The sequence below is a fragment of the Bubalus kerabau genome, unplaced genomic scaffold (genome assembly GCF_029407905.1).
Source record: "Bubalus kerabau isolate K-KA32 ecotype Philippines breed swamp buffalo unplaced genomic scaffold, PCC_UOA_SB_1v2 scaffold_38, whole genome shotgun sequence".
Classification (NCBI taxonomy): domain Eukaryota; kingdom Metazoa; phylum Chordata; class Mammalia; order Artiodactyla; family Bovidae; genus Bubalus; species Bubalus kerabau.
This window is the reverse complement of record NW_026577892.1, coordinates 65,275-86,944: the sequence shown is the minus strand read 5'-3', so window position 1 is coordinate 86,944 and position 21,670 is coordinate 65,275. Positions and strand designations below refer to the sequence as shown.

The 21,670-nt window shown below is 50.3% G+C and overlaps 1 protein-coding gene across 2 annotated transcripts in view; it reads right to left on the bottom strand.

Moving 5' to 3' along the window:
* LOC129640712 (liprin-alpha-1-like) overlaps positions 1 to 21,670 on the bottom strand; it is a 171,909-nt gene that overhangs the window by 138,507 nt on the left and 11,732 nt on the right. The window contains exon 2 of one of the 2 annotated variants that reach the window (XR_008708924.1): positions 18,892 to 20,157. The exons of the other annotated variant lie outside the window; for it this stretch is intronic. The gene's annotated coding sequence lies outside the window, so the exon portion shown is untranslated. Of the gene's footprint in view, positions 1 to 18,891; positions 20,158 to 21,670 lie in introns of those variants that run through there. 2 annotated transcript variants of the gene reach the window in all.

Genomic DNA, 21,670 nt, shown 5'->3' with positions numbered 1-21,670 from the left:
CATGGACAAAAATGTAAGCTGAGAACTCCCCTCTCAAAGGCACTAAAATTACATTAGCTCTCATCATAAATGTGAAGTAAGGTATGAGAACCACAAACTGATCCACCCTGGTCTTCTCAGTGGGAAGATGTGAAAAATGACTTGAAAATCAGACAAGAGTTTAAAGACAGCAACACGGAGGCTAGCGGTGACCCACGTGGGGCAAATGTCAACACGTGAGAATCCCCCTGCTGACCCTGGTGTTGCTTCTTTCTGCTTTCAGTTCAGCAATTTCTCCTTCTCTTTTAAGAAGCTGCTCCCTGCATGTTTTGAGTTCTACACTAGGAGTTGGAAACTCCTAGAAAACACTTAAATGAGAAACTAAATGCAAACATAAATTAAAAAGAGAGCAAGACTGTGAAGACTGACCCTGTCAAGTCTCTCCAGGCTTCACACAGAGGATCTCCTTGCCCCTCCAGAGAAGAGGGGGTCCACTGACCCCAAGACCACACAGACCACCACAACTCAGACTGGCCTTTGGCCTCCACCTCGACCTGGCAGGCACGCAGCAGGGGAGAACCCGGAATCCAAGCCTGCCTTCTCAAGACCCAGGGACGCCTGAGAAGCTTTCCAAAACATAAACCTAGCAACAAAGTGGATAAAGAGATTCTTAAATGACACACAGACCAATGACCTAGAGCCACTGGGGACAGTGAAGAATAAAGGAAAGGTCTACAAGGCCACCAAGCTTTGGAGTGTTCCTCTGGGACAAAGGCAGATGGCACCCCAAGGCCATCTGTTAGCCTGACTCCACTGAAGCCACCCAGTCATTCAGTCAACTGGGTAAAATGTAAAATTTATGTTATATGTATTTTACCACAATTTACATGCTGTTAGTGACCCTGCTCTGGGAGGGTTTGCGAGCGCGCCTGACACCGCAGGCCGCCCACCAACGGACGGCCCCACAGCTGCTCACGGGGCTCCGGGCAACGCTCCCAACAGCCGCGCCAGCACAACCCCGCCTGACTCTCCATCCCCAGCCACTGCCCCCTGGCAGCGCGGGGCAACACTTCCCCACCAGAAGGACAGGGTGGCTGGCTGGCTGGCTGGCTGGCAGTGGGGACGATTCCCCCAGCAGCGCCACATCCCCGGGACGTTTCTCATAAATCATGACCCCCGCAGACACGACCGCCAGAAACATTATGATTCCACACGGTCACACAGCTCGGGCCTGAGGATCCCAGGGTGAGCAGACGCCACGACTTGTCTGACCGCCGGTATCACTGGCACACATCCCTTCAAGGAGCGGAACCTCAGAAAACTAGAGAAGATGGCCAGGCAAGCTGCCTCAGCAGAGCCCACACAGCATGCTCCCATCTCTCTGAGAGAACGGGCTCCACAGATGTCACCAGACTCGTCTGAGGGAATCAGAAGGAAATTTCAGCATTCAACAGGCAGGTGGAGGCGGGGATGAACTGGGAGACTGGGGTTGACATATATACAGTACTGATACTACACATAAAGCCCATGAGTAAGGACCTAGTGTACAGCACAGGGAAGTCTACTCAGTGCTCTGTGGTGAAGTAAATGGGCAGGGAATCTAAAAGAGAGGCAGATAGATAGATAGATAGATAGATGATTGATTCACTTTGCTGTACAGCAGAAATTGGCATAGCAGTGTAAAGCCACTATACGCCAAGAAATGAATGAATGGATGAATGACTTTTTACAAAAGGAGCACACTGGGCCCCCTAGAACTTGTGGAAAGGAGGAGTCCACACCCAGGGTGCAGCACAGTGCCAGGGCTGCCCTCGTGTTGGTCCACTGCCAACGGACTGCCTGGACCAGGCCTCTTCTACCCCAGAGAGCTCGACGCAGAGGTGGGGAGGCAGCCAGTTGTGGTCTCTGCAGTGCTCTGCTCTTACTCACGCAGCCATCCCAAGGCTGAGATCACCGGGAGAAGAAGGGACCCACAGTCCACCTCAGGCAGACACGACCGCCGTCACTCACTTCGCGGATGTCCCACTGCAGTTTCGTGTTCCTGTCCTTAGACTTGAGGAGGTCCTTCCTGGCCGTGTCCAGGTCTTCCTCCAGATCTGTAACGTGGAAAGAGAGGGCTGCCAGGCGCTCCTTCAACTGGCTCTCCTCCTGTGACTGCTTTTCTATGACTTCCTGAGTGCAATCACCTTAGTCAGGTCTTCCTCATGGCTTAGAGAGCCGTAGGAGAGTCCCTAAGGGGGAAAGGAAGCCTTAGCCCTGTTTTGAGAGGGAAGGAACACAGCACTTCCAGGCACTCGGTGAGGTCAAAACAAGGCACTAAGTGTACAAATCCAGGATGGATGGGTGGCTGGTACCTTCTCGTCCAGGGCCTTGTGGTGCTCAAACAGCAGTTTCAGTGCCCTGAGCACCTCCACCTCGCTGGTCACGTTAGCTGGGGACTGTGCCTGCCGCTTGCCCACTGTAATCCGGAAGGATGGAATGTACCGGGCAACCAGTAACCCCAGGTGCTCCAACAGCAGCTGCAGGGCAGGGCCAAAGGGGCACTTTCAACCTCATGCTTGACTTCAGGCCCGACAGCTCCTTTCAGCCTCACGCTACAGCTGGAAACATGCTAAGGCACGTTGGAATCCTGCCAGTTCAGTCTAAAGTTAAGAGTGGACTTCCCCAGGGGCCCAGTAGTTACGACTCCACCCTTCTGCAGGGGTCATGGGTTTTAATCCCTGATTGGGGAACTAAGATCCCACACAAAGTGTAGCATGGACAAAAATGTAAGCTGAGAACTCCCCTCTCAAAGGCACTAAAATTACATTAGCTCTCATCATAAATGTGAAGTAAGGTATGAGAACCACAAACTGATCCACCCTGGTCTTCTCAGTGGGAAGATGTGAAAAATGACTTGAAAATCAGACAAGAGTTTAAAGACAGCAACACGGAGGCTAGCGGTGACCCACGTGGGGCAAATGTCAACACGTGAGAATCCCCCTGCTGACCCTGGTGTTGCTTCTTTCTGCTTTCAGTTCAGCAATTTCTCCTTCTCTTTTAAGAAGCTGCTCCCTGCATGTTTTGAGTTCTACACTAGGAGTTGGAAACTCCTAGAAAACACTTAAATGAGAAACTAAATGCAAACATAAATTAAAAAGAGAGCAAGACTGTGAAGACTGACCCTGTCAAGTCTCTCCAGGCTTCACACAGAGGATCTCCTTGCCCCTCCAGAGAAGAGGGGGTCCACTGACCCCAAGACCACACAGACCACCACAACTCAGACTGGCCTTTGGCCTCCACCTCGACCTGGCAGGCACGCAGCAGGGGAGAACCCGGAATCCAAGCCTGCCTTCTCAAGACCCAGGGACGCCTGAGAAGCTTTCCAAAACATAAACCTAGCAACAAAGTGGATAAAGAGATTCTTAAATGACACACAGACCAATGACCTAGAGCCACTGGGGAGAGTGAAGAATAAAGGGAAGGTCTACAAGGCCACCAAGCTTTGGAGTGTTCCTCTGGGACAAAGGCAGATGGCACCCCAAGGCCATCTGTTAGCCTGACTCCACTGAAGCCACCCAGTCATTCAGTCAACTGGGTAAAATGTAAAATTTATGTTATATGTATTTTACCACAATTTACATGCTGTTAGTGACCCTGCTCTGGGAGGGTTTGCGAGCGCGCCTGACACCGCAGGCCGCCCACCAACGGACGGCCCCACAGCTGCTCACGGGGCTCCGGGCAACGCTCCCAACAGCCGCGCCAGCACAACCCCGCCTGACTCTCCATCCCCAGCCACTGCCCCCTGGCAGCGCGGGGCAACACTTCCCCACCAGAAGGACAGGGTGGCTGGCTGGCTGGCTGGCTGGCAGTGGGGACGATTCCCCCAGCAGCGCCACATCCCCGGGATGTTTCTCATAAATCATGACCCCCGCAGACACGACCGCCAGAAACATTATGATTCCACACGGTCACACAGCTCGGGCCTGAGGATCCCAGGGTGAGCAGACGCCACGACTTGTCTGACCGCCGGTATCACTGGCACACATCCCTTCAAGGAGCGGAACCTCAGAAAACTAGAGAAGATGGCCAGGCAAGCTGCCTCAGCAGAGCCCACACAGCATGCTCCCATCTCTCTGAGAGAACGGGCTCCACAGATGTCACCAGACTCGTCTGAGGGAATCAGAAGGAAATTTCAGCATTCAACAGGCAGGTGGAGGCGGGGATGAACTGGGAGACTGGGGTTGACATATATACAGTACTGATACTACACATAAAGCCCATGAGTAAGGACCTAGTGTACAGCACAGGGAAGTCTACTCAGTGCTCTGTGGTGAAGTAAATGGGCAGGGAATCTAAAAGAGAGGCAGATAGATAGATAGATAGATAGATGATTGATTCACTTTGCTGTACAGCAGAAATTGGCATAGCAGTGTAAAGCCACTATACGCCAAGAAATGAATGAATGGATGAATGACTTTTTACAAAAGGAGCACACTGGGCCCCCTAGAACTTGTGGAAAGGAGGAGTCCACACCCAGGGTGCAGCACAGTGCCAGGGCTGCCCTCGTGTTGGTCCACTGCCAACGGACTGCCTGGACCAGGCCTCTTCTACCCCAGAGAGCTCGACGCAGAGGTGGGGAGGCAGCCAGTTGTGGTCTCTGCAGTGCTCTGCTCTTACTCACGCAGCCATCCCAAGGCTGAGATCACCGGGAGAAGAAGGGACCCACAGTCCACCTCAGGCAGACACGACCGCCGTCACTCACTTCGCGGATGTCCCACTGCAGTTTCGTGTTCCTGTCCTTAGACTTGAGGAGGTCCTTCCTGGCCGTGTCCAGGTCTTCCTCCAGATCTGTAACGTGGAAAGAGAGGGCTGGCCAGGCGCTCCTTCAACTGGCTCTCCTCCTGTGACTGCTTTTCTATGACTTCCTGAGTGCAATCACCTTAGTCAGGTCTTCCTCATGGCTTAGAGAGCCGTAGGAGAGTCCCTAAGGGGGAAAGGAAGCCTTAGCCCTGTTTTGAGAGGGAAGGAACACAGCACTTCCAGGCACTCGGTGAGGTCAAAACAAGGCACTAAGTGTACAAATCCAGGATGGATGGGTGGCTGGTACCTTCTCGTCCAGGGCCTTGTGGTGCTCAAACAGCAGTTTCAGTGCCCTGAGCACCTCCACCTCGCTGGTCACGTTAGCTGGGGACTGTGCCTGCCGCTTGCCCACTGTAATCCGGAAGGATGGAATGTACCGGGCAACCAGTAACCCCAGGTGCTCCAACAGCAGCTGCAGGGCAGGGCCAAAGGGGCACTTTCAACCTCATGCTTGACTTCAGGCCCGACAGCTCCTTTCAGCCTCACGCTACAGCTGGAAACATGCTAAGGCACGTTGGAATCCTGCCAGTTCAGTCTAAAGTTAAGAGTGGACTTCCCCAGGGGCCCAGTAGTTACGACTCCACCCTTCTGCAGGGGTCATGGGTTTTAATCCCTGATTGGGGAACTAAGATCCCACACAAAGTGTAGCATGGACAAAAATGTAAGCTGAGAACTCCCCTCTCAAAGGCACTAAAATTACATTAGCTCTCATCATAAATGTGAAGTAAGGTATGAGAACCACAAACTGATCCACCCTGGTCTTCTCAGTGGGAAGATGTGAAAAATGACTTGAAAATCAGACAAGAGTTTAAAGACAGCAACACGGAGGCTAGCGGTGACCCACGTGGGGCAAATGTCAACACGTGAGAATCCCCCTGCTGACCCTGGTGTTGCTTCTTTCTGCTTTCAGTTCAGCAATTTCTCCTTCTCTTTTAAGAAGCTGCTCCCTGCATGTTTTGAGTTCTACACTAGGAGTTGGAAACTCCTAGAAAACACTTAAATGAGAAACTAAATGCAAACATAAATTAAAAAGAGAGCAAGACTGTGAAGACTGACCCTGTCAAGTCTCTCCAGGCTTCACACAGAGGATCTCCTTGCCCCTCCAGAGAAGAGGGGGTCCACTGACCCCAAGACCACACAGACCACCACAACTCAGACTGGCCTTTGGCCTCCACCTCGACCTGGCAGGCACGCAGCAGGGGAGAACCCGGAATCCAAGCCTGCCTTCTCAAGACCCAGGGACACCTGAGAAGCTTTCCAAAGCATAAACCTAGCAACAAAGTGGATAAAGAGATTCTTAAATGACACACAGACCAATGACCTAGAGCCACTGGGGAGAGTGAAGAATAAAGGGAAGGTCTACAAGGCCACCAAGCTTTGGAGTGTTCCTCTGGGACAAAGGCAGATGGCACCCCAAGGCCATCTGTTAGCCTGACTCCACTGAAGCCACCCAGTCATTCAGTCAACTGGGTAAAATGTAAAATTTATGTTATATGTATTTTACCACAATTTACATGCTGTTAGTGACCCTGCTCTGGGAGGGTTTGCGAGCGCGCCTGACACCGCAGGCCGCCCACCAACGGACGGCCCCACAGCTGCTCACGGGGCTCCGGGCAACGCTCCCAACAGCCGCGCCAGCACAACCCCGCCTGACTCTCCATCCCCAGCCACTGCCCCCTGGCAGCGCGGGGCAACACTTCCCCACCAGAAGGACAGGGTGGCTGGCTGGCTGGCTGGCTGGCAGTGGGGACGATTCCCCCAGCAGCGCCACATCCCCGGGACGTTTCTCATAAATCATGACCCCCGCAGACACGACCGCCAGAAACATTATGATTCCACACGGTCACACAGCTCGGGCCTGAGGATCCCAGGGTGAGCAGACGCCACGACTTGTCTGACCGCCGGTATCACTGGCACACATCCCTTCAAGGAGCGGAACCTCAGAAAACTAGAGAAGATGGCCAGGCAAGCTGCCTCAGCAGAGCCCACACAGCATGCTCCCATCTCTCTGAGAGAACGGGCTCCACAGATGTCACCAGACTCGTCTGAGGGAATCAGAAGGAAATTTCAGCATTCAACAGGCAGGTGGAGGCGGGGATGAACTGGGAGACTGGGGTTGACATATATACAGTACTGATACTACACATAAAGCCCATGAGTAAGGACCTAGTGTACAGCACAGGGAAGTCTACTCAGTGCTCTGTGGTGAAGTAAATGGGCAGGGAATGTAAAAGAGAGGCAGATAGATAGATAGATAGATAGATGATTGATTCACTTTGCTGTACAGCAGAAATTGGCATAGCAGTGTAAAGCCACTATACGCCAAGAAATGAATGAATGGATGAATGACTTTTTACAAAAGGAGCACACTGGGCCCCCTAGAACTTGTGGAAAGGAGGAGTCCACACCCAGGGTGCAGCACAGTGCCAGGGCTGCCCTCGTGTTGGTCCACTGCCAACGGACTGCCTGGACCAGGCCTCTTCTACCCCAGAGAGCTCGACGCAGAGGTGGGGAGGCAGCCAGTTGTGGTCTCTGCAGTGCTCTGCTCTTACTCACGCAGCCATCCCAAGGCTGAGATCACCGGGAGAAGAAGGGACCCACAGTCCACCTCAGGCAGACACGACCGCCGTCACTCACTTCGCGGATGTCCCACTGCAGTTTCGTGTTCCTGTCCTTAGACTTGAGGAGGTCCTTCCTGGCCGTGTCCAGGTCTTCCTCCAGATCTGTAACGTGGAAAGAGAGGGCTGCCAGGCGCTCCTTCAACTGGCTCTCCTCCTGTGACTGCTTTTCTATGACTTCCTGAGTGCAATCACCTTAGTCAGGTCTTCCTCATGGCTTAGAGAGCCGTAGGAGAGTCCCTAAGGGGGAAAGGAAGCCTTAGCCCTGTTTTGAGAGGGAAGGAACACAGCACTTCCAGGCACTCGGTGAGGTCAAAACAAGGCACTAAGTGTACAAATCCAGGATGGATGGGTGGCTGGTACCTTCTCGTCCAGGGCCTTGTGGTGCTCAAACAGCAGTTTCAGTGCCCTGAGCACCTCCACCTCGCTGGTCACGTTAGCTGGGGACTGTGCCTGCCGCTTGCCCACTGTAATCCGGAAGGATGGAATGTACCGGGCAACCAGTAACCCCAGGTGCTCCAACAGCAGCTGCAGGGCAGGGCCAAAGGGGCACTTTCAACCTCATGCTTGACTTCAGGCCCGACAGCTCCTTTCAGCCTCACGCTACAGCTGGAAACATGCTAAGGCACGTTGGAATCCTGCCAGTTCAGTCTAAAGTTAAGAGTGGACTTCCCCAGGGGCCCAGTAGTTACGACTCCACCCTTCTGCAGGGGTCATGGGTTTTAATCCCTGATTGGGGAACTAAGATCCCACACAAAGTGTAGCATGGACAAAAATGTAAGCTGAGAACTCCCCTCTCAAAGGCACTAAAATTACATTAGCTCTCATCATAAATGTGAAGTAAGGTATGAGAACCACAAACTGATCCACCCTGGTCTTCTCAGTGGGAAGATGTGAAAAATGACTTGAAAATCAGACAAGAGTTTAAAGACAGCAACACGGAGGCTAGCGGTGACCCACGTGGGGCAAATGTCAACACGTGAGAATCCCCCTGCTGACCCTGGTGTTGCTTCTTTCTGCTTTCAGTTCAGCAATTTCTCCTTCTCTTTTAAGAAGCTGCTCCCTGCATGTTTTGAGTTCTACACTAGGAGTTGGAAACTCCTAGAAAACACTTAAATGAGAAACTAAATGCAAACATAAATTAAAAAGAGAGCAAGACTGTGAAGACTGACCCTGTCAAGTCTCTCCAGGCTTCACACAGAGGATCTCCTTGCCCCTCCAGAGAAGAGGGGGTCCACTGACCCCAAGACCACACAGACCACCACAACTCAGACTGGCCTTTGGCCTCCACCTCGACCTGGCAGGCACGCAGCAGGGGAGAACCCGGAATCCAAGCCTGCCTTCTCAAGACCCAGGGACACCTGAGAAGCTTTCCAAAGCATAAACCTAGCAACAAAGTGGATAAAGAGATTCTTAAATGACACACAGACCAATGACCTAGAGCCACTGGGGAGAGTGAAGAATAAAGGGAAGGTCTACAAGGCCACCAAGCTTTGGAGTGTTCCTCTGGGACAAAGGCAGATGGCACCCCAAGGCCATCTGTTAGCCTGACTCCACTGAAGCCACCCAGTCATTCAGTCAACTGGGTAAAATGTAAAATTTATGTTATATGTATTTTACCACAATTTACATGCTGTTAGTGACCCTGCTCTGGGAGGGTTTGCGAGCGCGCCTGACACCGCAGGCCGCCCACCAACGGACGGCCCCACAGCTGCTCACGGGGCTCCGGGCAACGCTCCCAACAGCCGCGCCAGCACAACCCCGCCTGACTCTCCATCCCCAGCCACTGCCCCCTGGCAGCGCGGGGCAACACTTCCCCACCAGAAGGACAGGGTGGCTGGCTGGCTGGCTGGCTGGCAGTGGGGACGATTCCCCCAGCAGCGCCACATCCCCGGGACGTTTCTCATAAATCATGACCCCCGCAGACACGACCGCCAGAAACATTATGATTCCACACGGTCACACAGCTCGGGCCTGAGGATCCCAGGGTGAGCAGACGCCACGACTTGTCTGACCGCCGGTATCACTGGCACACATCCCTTCAAGGAGCGGAACCTCAGAAAACTAGAGAAGATGGCCAGGCAAGCTGCCTCAGCAGAGCCCACACAGCATGCTCCCATCTCTCTGAGAGAACGGGCTCCACAGATGTCACCAGACTCGTCTGAGGGAATCAGAAGGAAATTTCAGCATTCAACAGGCAGGTGGAGGCGGGGATGAACTGGGAGACTGGGGTTGACATATATACAGTACTGATACTACACATAAAGCCCATGAGTAAGGACCTAGTGTACAGCACAGGGAAGTCTACTCAGTGCTCTGTGGTGAAGTAAATGGGCAGGGAATGTAAAAGAGAGGCAGATAGATAGATAGATAGATAGATGATTGATTCACTTTGCTGTACAGCAGAAATTGGCATAGCAGTGTAAAGCCACTATACGCCAAGAAATGAATGAATGGATGAATGACTTTTTACAAAAGGAGCACACTGGGCCCCCTAGAACTTGTGGAAAGGAGGAGTCCACACCCAGGGTGCAGCACAGTGCCAGGGCTGCCCTCGTGTTGGTCCACTGCCAACGGACTGCCTGGACCAGGCCTCTTCTACCCCAGAGAGCTCGACGCAGAGGTGGGGAGGCAGCCAGTTGTGGTCTCTGCAGTGCTCTGCTCTTACTCACGCAGCCATCCCAAGGCTGAGATCACCGGGAGAAGAAGGGACCCACAGTCCACCTCAGGCAGACACGACCGCCGTCACTCACTTCGCGGATGTCCCACTGCAGTTTCGTGTTCCTGTCCTTAGACTTGAGGAGGTCCTTCCTGGCCGTGTCCAGGTCTTCCTCCAGATCTGTAACGTGGAAAGAGAGGGCTGCCAGGCGCTCCTTCAACTGGCTCTCCTCCTGTGACTGCTTTTCTATGACTTCCTGAGTGCAATCACCTTAGTCAGGTCTTCCTCATGGCTTAGAGAGCCGTAGGAGAGTCCCTAAGGGGGAAAGGAAGCCTTAGCCCTGTTTTGAGAGGGAAGGAACACAGCACTTCCAGGCACTCGGTGAGGTCAAAACAAGGCACTAAGTGTACAAATCCAGGATGGATGGGTGGCTGGTACCTTCTCGTCCAGGGCCTTGTGGTGCTCAAACAGCAGTTTCAGTGCCCTGAGCACCTCCACCTCGCTGGTCACGTTAGCTGGGGACTGTGCCTGCCGCTTGCCCACTGTAATCCGGAAGGATGGAATGTACCGGGCAACCAGTAACCCCAGGTGCTCCAACAGCAGCTGCAGGGCAGGGCCAAAGGGGCACTTTCAACCTCATGCTTGACTTCAGGCCCGACAGCTCCTTTCAGCCTCACGCTACAGCTGGAAACATGCTAAGGCACGTTGGAATCCTGCCAGTTCAGTCTAAAGTTAAGAGTGGACTTCCCCAGGGGCCCAGTAGTTACGACTCCACCCTTCTGCAGGGGTCATGGGTTTTAATCCCTGATTGGGGAACTAAGATCCCACACAAAGTGTAGCATGGACAAAAATGTAAGCTGAGAACTCCCCTCTCAAAGGCACTAAAATTACATTAGCTCTCATCATAAATGTGAAGTAAGGTATGAGAACCACAAACTGATCCACCCTGGTCTTCTCAGTGGGAAGATGTGAAAAATGACTTGAAAATCAGACAAGAGTTTAAAGACAGCAACACGGAGGCTAGCGGTGACCCACGTGGGGCAAATGTCAACACGTGAGAATCCCCCTGCTGACCCTGGTGTTGCTTCTTTCTGCTTTCAGTTCAGCAATTTCTCCTTCTCTTTTAAGAAGCTGCTCCCTGCATGTTTTGAGTTCTACACTAGGAGTTGGAAACTCCTAGAAAACACTTAAATGAGAAACTAAATGCAAACATAAATTAAAAAGAGAGCAAGACTGTGAAGACTGACCCTGTCAAGTCTCTCCAGGCTTCACACAGAGGATCTCCTTGCCCCTCCAGAGAAGAGGGGGTCCACTGACCCCAAGACCACACAGACCACCACAACTCAGACTGGCCTTTGGCCTCCACCTCGACCTGGCAGGCACGCAGCAGGGGAGAACCCGGAATCCAAGCCTGCCTTCTCAAGACCCAGGGACGCCTGAGAAGCTTTCCAAAACATAAACCTAGCAACAAAGTGGATAAAGAGATTCTTAAATGACACACAGACCAATGACCTAGAGCCACTGGGGAGAGTGAAGAATAAAGGGAAGGTCTACAAGGCCACCAAGCTTTGGAGTGTTCCTCTGGGACAAAGGCAGATGGCACCCCAAGGCCATCTGTTAGCCTGACTCCACTGAAGCCACCCAGTCATTCAGTCAACTGGGTAAAAGGTAAAATTTATGTTATATGTATTTTACCACAATTTACATGCTGTTAGTGACCCTGCTCTGGGAGGGTTTGCGAGCGCGCCTGACACCGCAGGCCGCCCACCAACGGACGGCCCCACAGCTGCTCACGGGGCTCCGGGCAACGCTCCCAACAGCCGCGCCAGCACAACCCCGCCTGACTCTCCATCCCCAGCCACTGCCCCCTGGCAGCGCGGGGCAACACTTCCCCACCAGAAGGACAGGGTGGCTGGCTGGCTGGCTGGCTGGCAGTGGGGACGATTCCCCCAGCAGCGCCACATCCCCGGGATGTTTCTCATAAATCATGACCCCCGCAGACACGACCGCCAGAAACATTATGATTCCACACGGTCACACAGCTCGGGCCTGAGGATCCCAGGGTGAGCAGACGCCACGACTTGTCTGACCGCCGGTATCACTGGCACACATCCCTTCAAGGAGCGGAACCTCAGAAAACTAGAGAAGATGGCCAGGCAAGCTGCCTCAGCAGAGCCCACACAGCATGCTCCCATCTCTCTGAGAGAACGGGCTCCACAGATGTCACCAGACTCGTCTGAGGGAATCAGAAGGAAATTTCAGCATTCAACAGGCAGGTGGAGGCGGGGATGAACTGGGAGACTGGGGTTGACATATATACAGTACTGATACTACACATAAAGCCCATGAGTAAGGACCTAGTGTACAGCACAGGGAAGTCTACTCAGTGCTCTGTGGTGAAGTAAATGGGCAGGAAATCTAAAAGAGAGGCAGATAGATAGATAGATAGATCGATGATTGATTCACTTTGCTGTACAGCAGAAATTGGCATAGCAGTGTAAAGCCACTATACGCCAAGAAATGAATGAATGGATGAATGACTTTTTACAAAAGGAGCACACTGGGCCCCCTAGAACTTGTGGAAAGGAGGAGTCCACACCCAGGGTGCAGCACAGTGCCAGGGCTGCCCTCGTGTTGGTCCACTGCCAACGGACTGCCTGGACCAGGCCTCTTCTACCCCAGAGAGCTCGACGCAGAGGTGGGGAGGCAGCCAGTTGTGGTCTCTGCAGTGCTCTGCTCTTACTCACGCAGCCATCCCAAGGCTGAGATCACCGGGAGAAGAAGGGACCCACAGTCCACCTCAGGCAGACACGACCGCCGTCACTCACTTCGCGGATGTCCCACTGCAGTTTCGTGTTCCTGTCCTTAGACTTGAGGAGGTCCTTCCTGGCCGTGTCCAGGTCTTCCTCCAGATCTGTAACGTGGAAAGAGAGGGCTGCCAGGCGCTCCTTCAACTGGCTCTCCTCCTGTGACTGCTTTTCTATGACTTCCTGAGTGCAATCACCTTAGTCAGGTCTTCCTCATGGCTTAGAGAGCCGTAGGAGAGTCCCTAAGGGGGAAAGGAAGCCTTAGCCCTGTTTTGAGAGGGAAGGAACACAGCACTTCCAGGCACTCGGTGAGGTCAAAACAAGGCACTAAGTGTACAAATCCAGGATGGATGGGTGGCTGGTACCTTCTCGTCCAGGGCCTTGTGGTGCTCAAACAGCAGTTTCAGTGCCCTGAGCACCTCCACCTCGCTGGTCACGTTAGCTGGGGACTGTGCCTGCCGCTTGCCCACTGTAATCCGGAAGGATGGAATGTACCGGGCAACCAGTAACCCCAGGTGCTCCAACAGCAGCTGCAGGGCAGGGCCAAAGGGGCACTTTCAACCTCATGCTTGACTTCAGGCCCGACAGCTCCTTTCAGCCTCACGCTACAGCTGGAAACATGCTAAGGCACGTTGGAATCCTGCCAGTTCAGTCTAAAGTTAAGAGTGGACTTCCCCAGGGGCCCAGTAGTTACGACTCCACCCTTCTGCAGGGGTCATGGGTTTTAATCCCTGATTGGGGAACTAAGATCCCACACAAAGTGTAGCATGGACAAAAATGTAAGCTGAGAACTCCCCTCTCAAAGGCACTAAAATTACATTAGCTCTCATCATAAATGTGAAGTAAGGTATGAGAACCACAAACTGATCCACCCTGGTCTTCTCAGTGGGAAGATGTGAAAAATGACTTGAAAATCAGACAAGAGTTTAAAGACAGCAACACGGAGGCTAGCGGTGACCCACGTGGGGCAAATGTCAACACGTGAGAATCCCCCTGCTGACCCTGGTGTTGCTTCTTTCTGCTTTCAGTTCAGCAATTTCTCCTTCTCTTTTAAGAAGCTGCTCCCTGCATGTTTTGAGTTCTACACTAGGAGTTGGAAACTCCTAGAAAACACTTAAATGAGAAACTAAATGCAAACATAAATTAAAAAGAGAGCAAGACTGTGAAGACTGACCCTGTCAAGTCTCTCCAGGCTTCACACAGAGGATCTCCTTGCCCCTCCAGAGAAGAGGGGGTCCACTGACCCCAAGACCACACAGACCACCACAACTCAGACTGGCCTTTGGCCTCCACCTCGACCTGGCAGGCACGCAGCAGGGGAGAACCCGGAATCCAAGCCTGCCTTCTCAAGACCCAGGGACGCCTGAGAAGCTTTCCAAAACATAAACCTAGCAACAAAGTGGATAAAGAGATTCTTAAATGACACACAGACCAATGACCTAGAGCCACTGGGGAGAGTGAAGAATAAAGGGAAGGTCTACAAGGCCACCAAGCTTTGGAGTGTTCCTCTGGGACAAAGGCAGATGGCACCCCAAGGCCATCTGTTAGCCTGACTCCACTGAAGCCACCCAGTCATTCAGTCAACTGGGTAAAATGTAAAATTTATGTTATATGTATTTTACCACAATTTACATGCTGTTAGTGACCCTGCTCTGGGAGGGTTTGCGAGCGCGCCTGACACCGCAGGCTGCCCACCAACGGACGGCCCCACAGCTGCTCACGGGGCTCCGGGCAACGCTCCCAACAGCCGCGCCAGCACAACCCCGCCTGACTCTCCATCCCCAGCCACTGCCCACTGGCAGCGCGGGGCAACACTTCCCCACCAGAAGGACAGGGTGGCTGGCTGGCTGGCTGGCTGGCAGTGGGGACGATTCCCCCAGCAGCGCCACATCCCCGGGATGTTTCTCATAAATCATGACCCCCGCAGACACGACCGCCAGAAACATTATGATTCCACACGGTCACACAGCTCGGGCCTGAGGATCCCAGGGTGAGCAGACGCCACGACTTGTCTGACCGCCGGTATCACTGGCACACATCCCTTCAAGGAGCGGAACCTCAGAAAACTAGAGAAGATGGCCAGGCAAGCTGCCTCAGCAGAGCCCACACAGCATGCTCCCATCTCTCTGAGAGAACGGGCTCCACAGATGTCACCAGACTCGTCTGAGGGAATCAGAAGGAAATTTCAGCATTCAACAGGCAGGTGGAGGCGGGGATGAACTGGGAGACTGGGGTTGACATATATACAGTACTGATACTACACATAAAGCCCATGAGTAAGGACCTAGTGTACAGCACAGGGAAGTCTACTCAGTGCTCTGTGGTGAAGTAAATGGGCAGGAAATCTAAAAGAGAGGCAGATAGATAGATAGATAGATCGATGATTGATTCACTTTGCTGTACAGCAGAAATTGGCATAGCAGTGTAAAGCCACTATACGCCAAGAAATGAATGAATGGATGAATGACTTTTTACAAAAGGAGCACACTGGGCCCCCTAGAACTTGTGGAAAGGAGGAGTCCACACCCAGGGTGCAGCACAGTGCCAGGGCTGCCCTCGTGTTGGTCCACTGCCAACGGACTGCCTGGACCAGGCCTCTTCTACCCCAGAGAGCTCGACGCAGAGGTGGGGAGGCAGCCAGTTGTGGTCTCTGCAGTGCTCTGCTCTTACTCACGCAGCCATCCCAAGGCTGAGATCACCGGGAGAAGAAGGGACCCACAGTCCACCTCAGGCAGACACGACCGCCGTCACTCACTTCGCGGATGTCCCACTGCAGTTTCGTGTTCCTGTCCTTAGACTTGAGGAGGTCCTTCCTGGCCGTGTCCAGGTCTTCCTCCAGATCTGTAACGTGGAAAGAGAGGGCTGCCAGGCGCTCCTTCAACTGGCTCTCCTCCTGTGACTGCTTTTCTATGACTTCCTGAGTGCAATCACCTTAGTCAGGTCTTCCTCATGGCTTAGAGAGCCGTAGGAGAGTCCCTAAGGGGGAAAGGAAGCCTTAGCCCTGTTTTGAGAGGGAAGGAACACAGCACTTCCAGGCACTCGGTGAGGTCAAAACAAGGCACTAAGTGTACAAATCCAGGATGGATGGGTGGCTGGTACCTTCTCGTCCAGGGCCTTGTGGTGCTCAAACAGCAGTTTCAGTGCCCTGAGCACCTCCACCTCGCTGGTCACGTTAGCTGGGGACTGTGCCTGCCGCTTGCCCACTGTAATCTGGAAGGATGGAATGTACCGGGCAACCAGTAACCCCAGGTGCTCCAACAGCAGCTGCAGGGCAGGGCCAAAGGGGCACTTTCAACCTCATGCTTGACTTCAGGCCCGACAGCTCCTTTCAGCCTCACGCTACAGCTGGAAACATGCTAAGGCACGTTGGAATCCTGCCAGTTCAGTCTAAAGTTAAGAGTGGACTTCCCCAGGGGCCCAGTAGTTACAACTCCACCCTTCTGCAGGGGTCATGGGTTTTAATCCCTGATTGGGGAACTAAGATCCCACACAAAGTGTAGCATGGACAAAAATGTAAGCTGAGAACTCCCCTCTCAAAGGCACTAAAATTACATTAGCTCTCATCATAAATGTGAAGTAAGGTATGAGAACCACAAACTGATCCACCCTGGTCTTCTCAGTGGGAAGATGTGAAAAATGACTTGAAAATCAGACAAGAGTTTAAAGACAGCAACACGGAGGCTAGCGGTGACCCACGTGGGGCAAATGTCAACACGTGAGAATCCCCCTGCTGACCCTGGTGTTGCTTCTTTCTGCTTTCAGTTCAGCAATTTCTCCTTCTCTTTTAAGAAGCTGCTCCCTGCATGTTTTGAGTTCTACACTAGGAGTTGGAAACTCCTAGAAAACACTTAAATGAGAAACTAAATGCAAACATAAATTAAAAAGAGAGCAAGACTGTGAAGACTGACCCTGTCAAGTCTCTCCAGGCTTCACACAGAGGATCTCCTTGCCCCTCCAGAGAAGAGGGGGTCCACTGACCCCAAGACCACACAGACCACCACAACTCAGACTGGCCTTTGGCCTCCACCTCGACCTGGCAGGCACGCAGCAGGGGAGAACCCGGAATCCAAGCCTGCCTTCTCAAGACCCAGGGACGCCTGAGAAGCTTTCCAAAACATAAACCTAGCAACAAAGTGGATAAAGAGATTCTTAAATGACACACAGACCAATGACCTAGAGCCACTGGGGAGAGTGAAGAATAAAGGGAAGGTCTACAAGGCCACCAAGCTTTGGAGTGTTCCTCTGGGACAAAGGCAGATGGCACCCCAAGGCCATCTGTTAGCCTGACTCCACTGAAGCCACCCAGTCATTCAGTCAACTGGGTAAAATGTAAAATTTATGTTATATGTATTTTACCACAATTTACATGCACGCAGGGCCCTCCACGTGGTGAACTTGCTCAAGCTGAACCACAAGGAGTCTTTCGTTCTTCTGTTTTTCTTTGCAGAAACAGAAAGATCCTGGGCTACGTATCCCCTACTACATACTGGGTGTCCAGCACCCAGAACAGTGCCCAGCACTTGTAAGAGGCATGTAGTAGACATGTGAAGCTATGAGGGTGTATGTCATACACGTAAGCAGTAGGTACCCGTCATTAAAACACTGGACACATTGCTCTGTGGTTTGTAAGATGGGAGACATTAACGGGCTTAGCCTTTCTGCTTCAAGGACTGACTCTCTAGCTCGATCCTCATGCCCCAGAGACTCCTCCAGCCAGTGTATTCTTTCCTTGGAAGAAGGGAGACGTTAAGGGGCTTAGCCTTTCTGCTTCAAGGACTGACTTGATAGCTCAGTCCACATGCCCCCGTGACTCCTCCAGCCAGTGTTTCCCTTCTTGTGGGGCCCCCGCCCATCCTCTACGTGGCACCTGCACAACCTCTTACAAGGTAAACTGCTGGGGTCGATCCTGCCCACTAAGGCCAAAATGCCCTGGCTAGCAGGGCCCACAACTATGCTAACAAAATGAAACTCAACCCCAATGCTTCACTGGGTGAGGGCCAATCCGATGGGCGTAGTCCCTGGCTGCTCTCACCTTGTTGAAGTCCTTTAATGGACTGGAACCTAGTGGTCTAGAGTCGACGATAAGAAGGTAAAGGAGAGAAAAAGGCTGATATTCCTTGATTTATGCAGAAAGCCAATAAAGCCCCTGAGACGGGACTTGCTCTGTTCACGGAGGCCTCAGGTGCCCTCTCGATGGAGTGAAGATGGAGAGCGCCTTCTCGAGAGGGTCTTAGAAGCCCGGGTAGGAAAGTGAACTAAGAGAGCCTCTGCTCTCCAAGGGATCAGCCTGAAAAAGAGAGAGAGAGAGAGAGAGAGAGAGAAATACACGGGGACCAGAGCTCTGATGGAGCAAAGGTGTTTTAATCAAACATGGTGTGGGCATATAGACTGTCTTACAAGGTAGTTGTTCTCAGCAAAGATAAAGATTAAAATTCCAGACTTACAAAACATAGGTGATCCATATTAAAGGGAGAGAGAGTTGTATACAATCACTTTTACCATATGGTTCACAGGAAGGAAGAGGGTACTTATCACTGTATAGAAAAACTAATGAAGGAAATGCCTGGATTCTTCAGCCCGCGGGAGAGGCTTGCCTCTCCTCTTCAGGAATTAATAAGGAGCAGAGAATTCCTGACAGATCCAAAACAGCACACAGGAAGCCTCTTGTTAAATGCTTCCTGACAATTCCCTCTATTTTATTAAATTTGTAAAAAAAAGGTCTTGACCAAATGAGTTTGGTTAGTATTAACCAACCTTATAGAAAGGCGATGGTAAACAACAAATATAATTATCAAGACAATCACCAAAGCTACAGTTCCAGACCCGATACTGTGGGTAATACTTTGAAACCATCCTCGTGGGTCTAGCCCAGGTAATTTGTTCAGCTAAGGTTTCCAAATTAGGGGAAGAGGGCAGATTTTTAGAAAAGGTTTTAAAGATTTTCTTTTATAGTAATTGTACATTCAGAGAGGCATTATCACATATATTTTGTAAATGAAATTTGATTTGTTCCCAGTTGTAGGCACTATGATTGACGTGAACAGGAATAACACAAAAAGCTTAAAGAAATAGAGGAGTTAATACAAGTATATAGTTTGCAATTAATACAAGTTACAGAACGTAAAAGTCTTATTAAATTGTAAATTTTCTATGGCTATAACAAAAGGAAGTGGGACACAGGCCTGTATAAAATATGACTGACTGTAGCAAAAGAAATAGTTACTATGACGACTGGTCCCTATGAAATGTCCGGTCCAAGTTCCAAGTTCTTCGGTGCTCTGATGCTCGCAGCAAGTTTCCAAATGGCCCATTGTTCAGACCCACTCTGTTTATCGAGGATGATCTTAGGAGGAGGTGGGGCTAATCCACGGTCAAGCCACTCAAGAAGTCGTTTGTCATAGTAATGTTCCATCATAGTGTCAGTGACCTTCCATATCACACACAGTGTTGTTAATATCATCTGAGCAGTCAGATAACCACATACCATGGGGCCCCCAATCAACAATTGTATGATTAGCCACAAACATTGATTTTCTTGATTTGGTTTGACATTTGTCCCAAGGAATGGGAGTATAAGTAAAGTTTTTATACGTAAACCCTTTGCATAAAGTTCTTTGTTCTTTCCCTAACTCTTTCCCTAAAGTTTCAGTAGTATAAACATGGTTTACAGATGAAGAAAGGGCAGTAAATAATCCAAGCAGTGTCTGAAAGTCTTCTTTTGGAGGCAGGACGAAAGCCCAAGTTTGTCAGCCCAAATTTGTCGGCTGACGTTTATGCACAATTTTGCTGGGCCCATGCACAAGGGAAGGACTTCATAGCCTAAAGAAATATTAATTAGTTTTCTTTCCTGCCCAGGGTGTGAAGGCCCTTTCATGTACTAGGGGAGAAAGCATATGTATAGAGTCATTAGTTGAAATGATTGGTCCTCTCTCTGTCCATTCGACCACCTGTAATAGAGGGGGGTTGGGTGTTAGTCTGAGCTTGAGCAGGGGGAGGCACAGGCCAAAAGACTGAGCATTGCCAGGAGAATGTATTCAGGACTCGGAGGCAACCCTTGTTGAGAGACCAAATTTTCAGCTTGATTAGTAGGGCTTTTATTTGTCTCCAAGTGAGGAGATCATCGGGGTGATGCCGCCGAGGGTGGTGCTTTCTGGAGATTTTTGGAGCAGACATGGCCCGTATTGGAATTTCTTCTTCCTGGGGTTCTTATTTCATCTCCATTTTGAATGCTGGGGCCCCCCTTGGGTCGAATCTTAAGAAGAGGTTAAAAAATTTAAAACAAATAAAGCTGTAGTAACAATAGTTATAGGTTTAGAAAATGTTAGAACCTAGTAAAGTCTGCTTTAGATAAGGAAGACAGTAGTGTACCTGTGTATTCCCCTTTTAAAATTTTTTTATTTGTAACTTTAGTGTGTGATGTATTTGTTTTGACTATGTCTTGTGTCTGTGGATTATAAGGAATACCTGTAATATGTATTTATTGATAGGTATTACAATTTTATGAGGATCGGAGCCAATTAGAGTTTTAGTCCTAATTCTTCCACTGATAACGATTAGAGCAATTAAATCAAGGTCGGGTGTAAGTGACTTTATTTCCATAAAACGGGTATAGATCCATTTTACTGGGTGTTCTTGTTGGGCAATAAGTCCTGTGGGAGAATTAGAGGGGAGTATAAACAATTCTAGAGGTAAATCTATTTTGATGCGAGTAAGAAATTGTTTTTGTAATTTATTTTGCACCAAACAGAGTTCTTCTCGTGCCTCTTGAGAAAGTGAATGAGGGCTATTTAAATCAGGATCTCCTTTTAAAGTACTAAATAGACTATTCAGTTGATAATTAGCAATGCCTAAAGAAGGTCTAATCCAATTAATATCACCTAAGAGCTTTTGAAAATCATTTAAGGTTGATAATTTATCAGCACGGATCTGAGTTAGTTCGGGAGTAATGTGTTGCCTATTAACAACGAACCCCAAGTAATAGTGAGGTGTAGAGGTTTGAATTTTTTCAGGGGCAATGATTAATCTAGAGTTTTTAAAGCATAGTTGAGCTACATCAAACATGTGTTCAGTGTTTAAGATAGATGGAGCCGAAAACAATATATCATCCATATAGTGAATAACAAGAAAGTTAGGAAATTGCTTTCTCACAGGCTCAAGGGTTTTGGCTACATAGTACTGACACATGGTGGGAGAATTCATCATCTCTTGTGGCAGTACAGTCTATTGGTACCGTTTATGAGGTCTAATATGATTAGGAGAAGAGAGAGAGAAAGCGAATCTCTATTGGTCTAAAGGGTGTAAAGGTATATTAAAAAAGCAATCTTGTCCTGGTTGCAATGCACCCATAGGTTTCACAGATGCACTAACTTTTCTAAGGTCTGTTAGGAGACGCCATTTGTTAGTTTTTTTTTTTTTTTTTATGACAAAAATAGGAGAGTTCCAAGGAGAACAAGATTCTTCAATATGTTTTAATTCTAGTTGTGCATCTATAAGTTCCTTAGCCGCCTGTAATTTCTCTTTCGTGAGGGGCCACTGCTCTGTCCAAATAGGCTCGTCATTCTTCCAAGTTATTTTAATAATTGTATTGTTTGTTAAATGAGCAGTGGCCCCCAGGGAAAATGTGGGATGTATATCTCAGTATGTCATATCTTATATCTTTTTATTAAAAGCATATATCTCACTTTTCCTTAGCAACTATGAAGTGTCTTGTATATTAGCATTTTATAGATTGGTGAATATATTTATATTTATATATATCAATATAT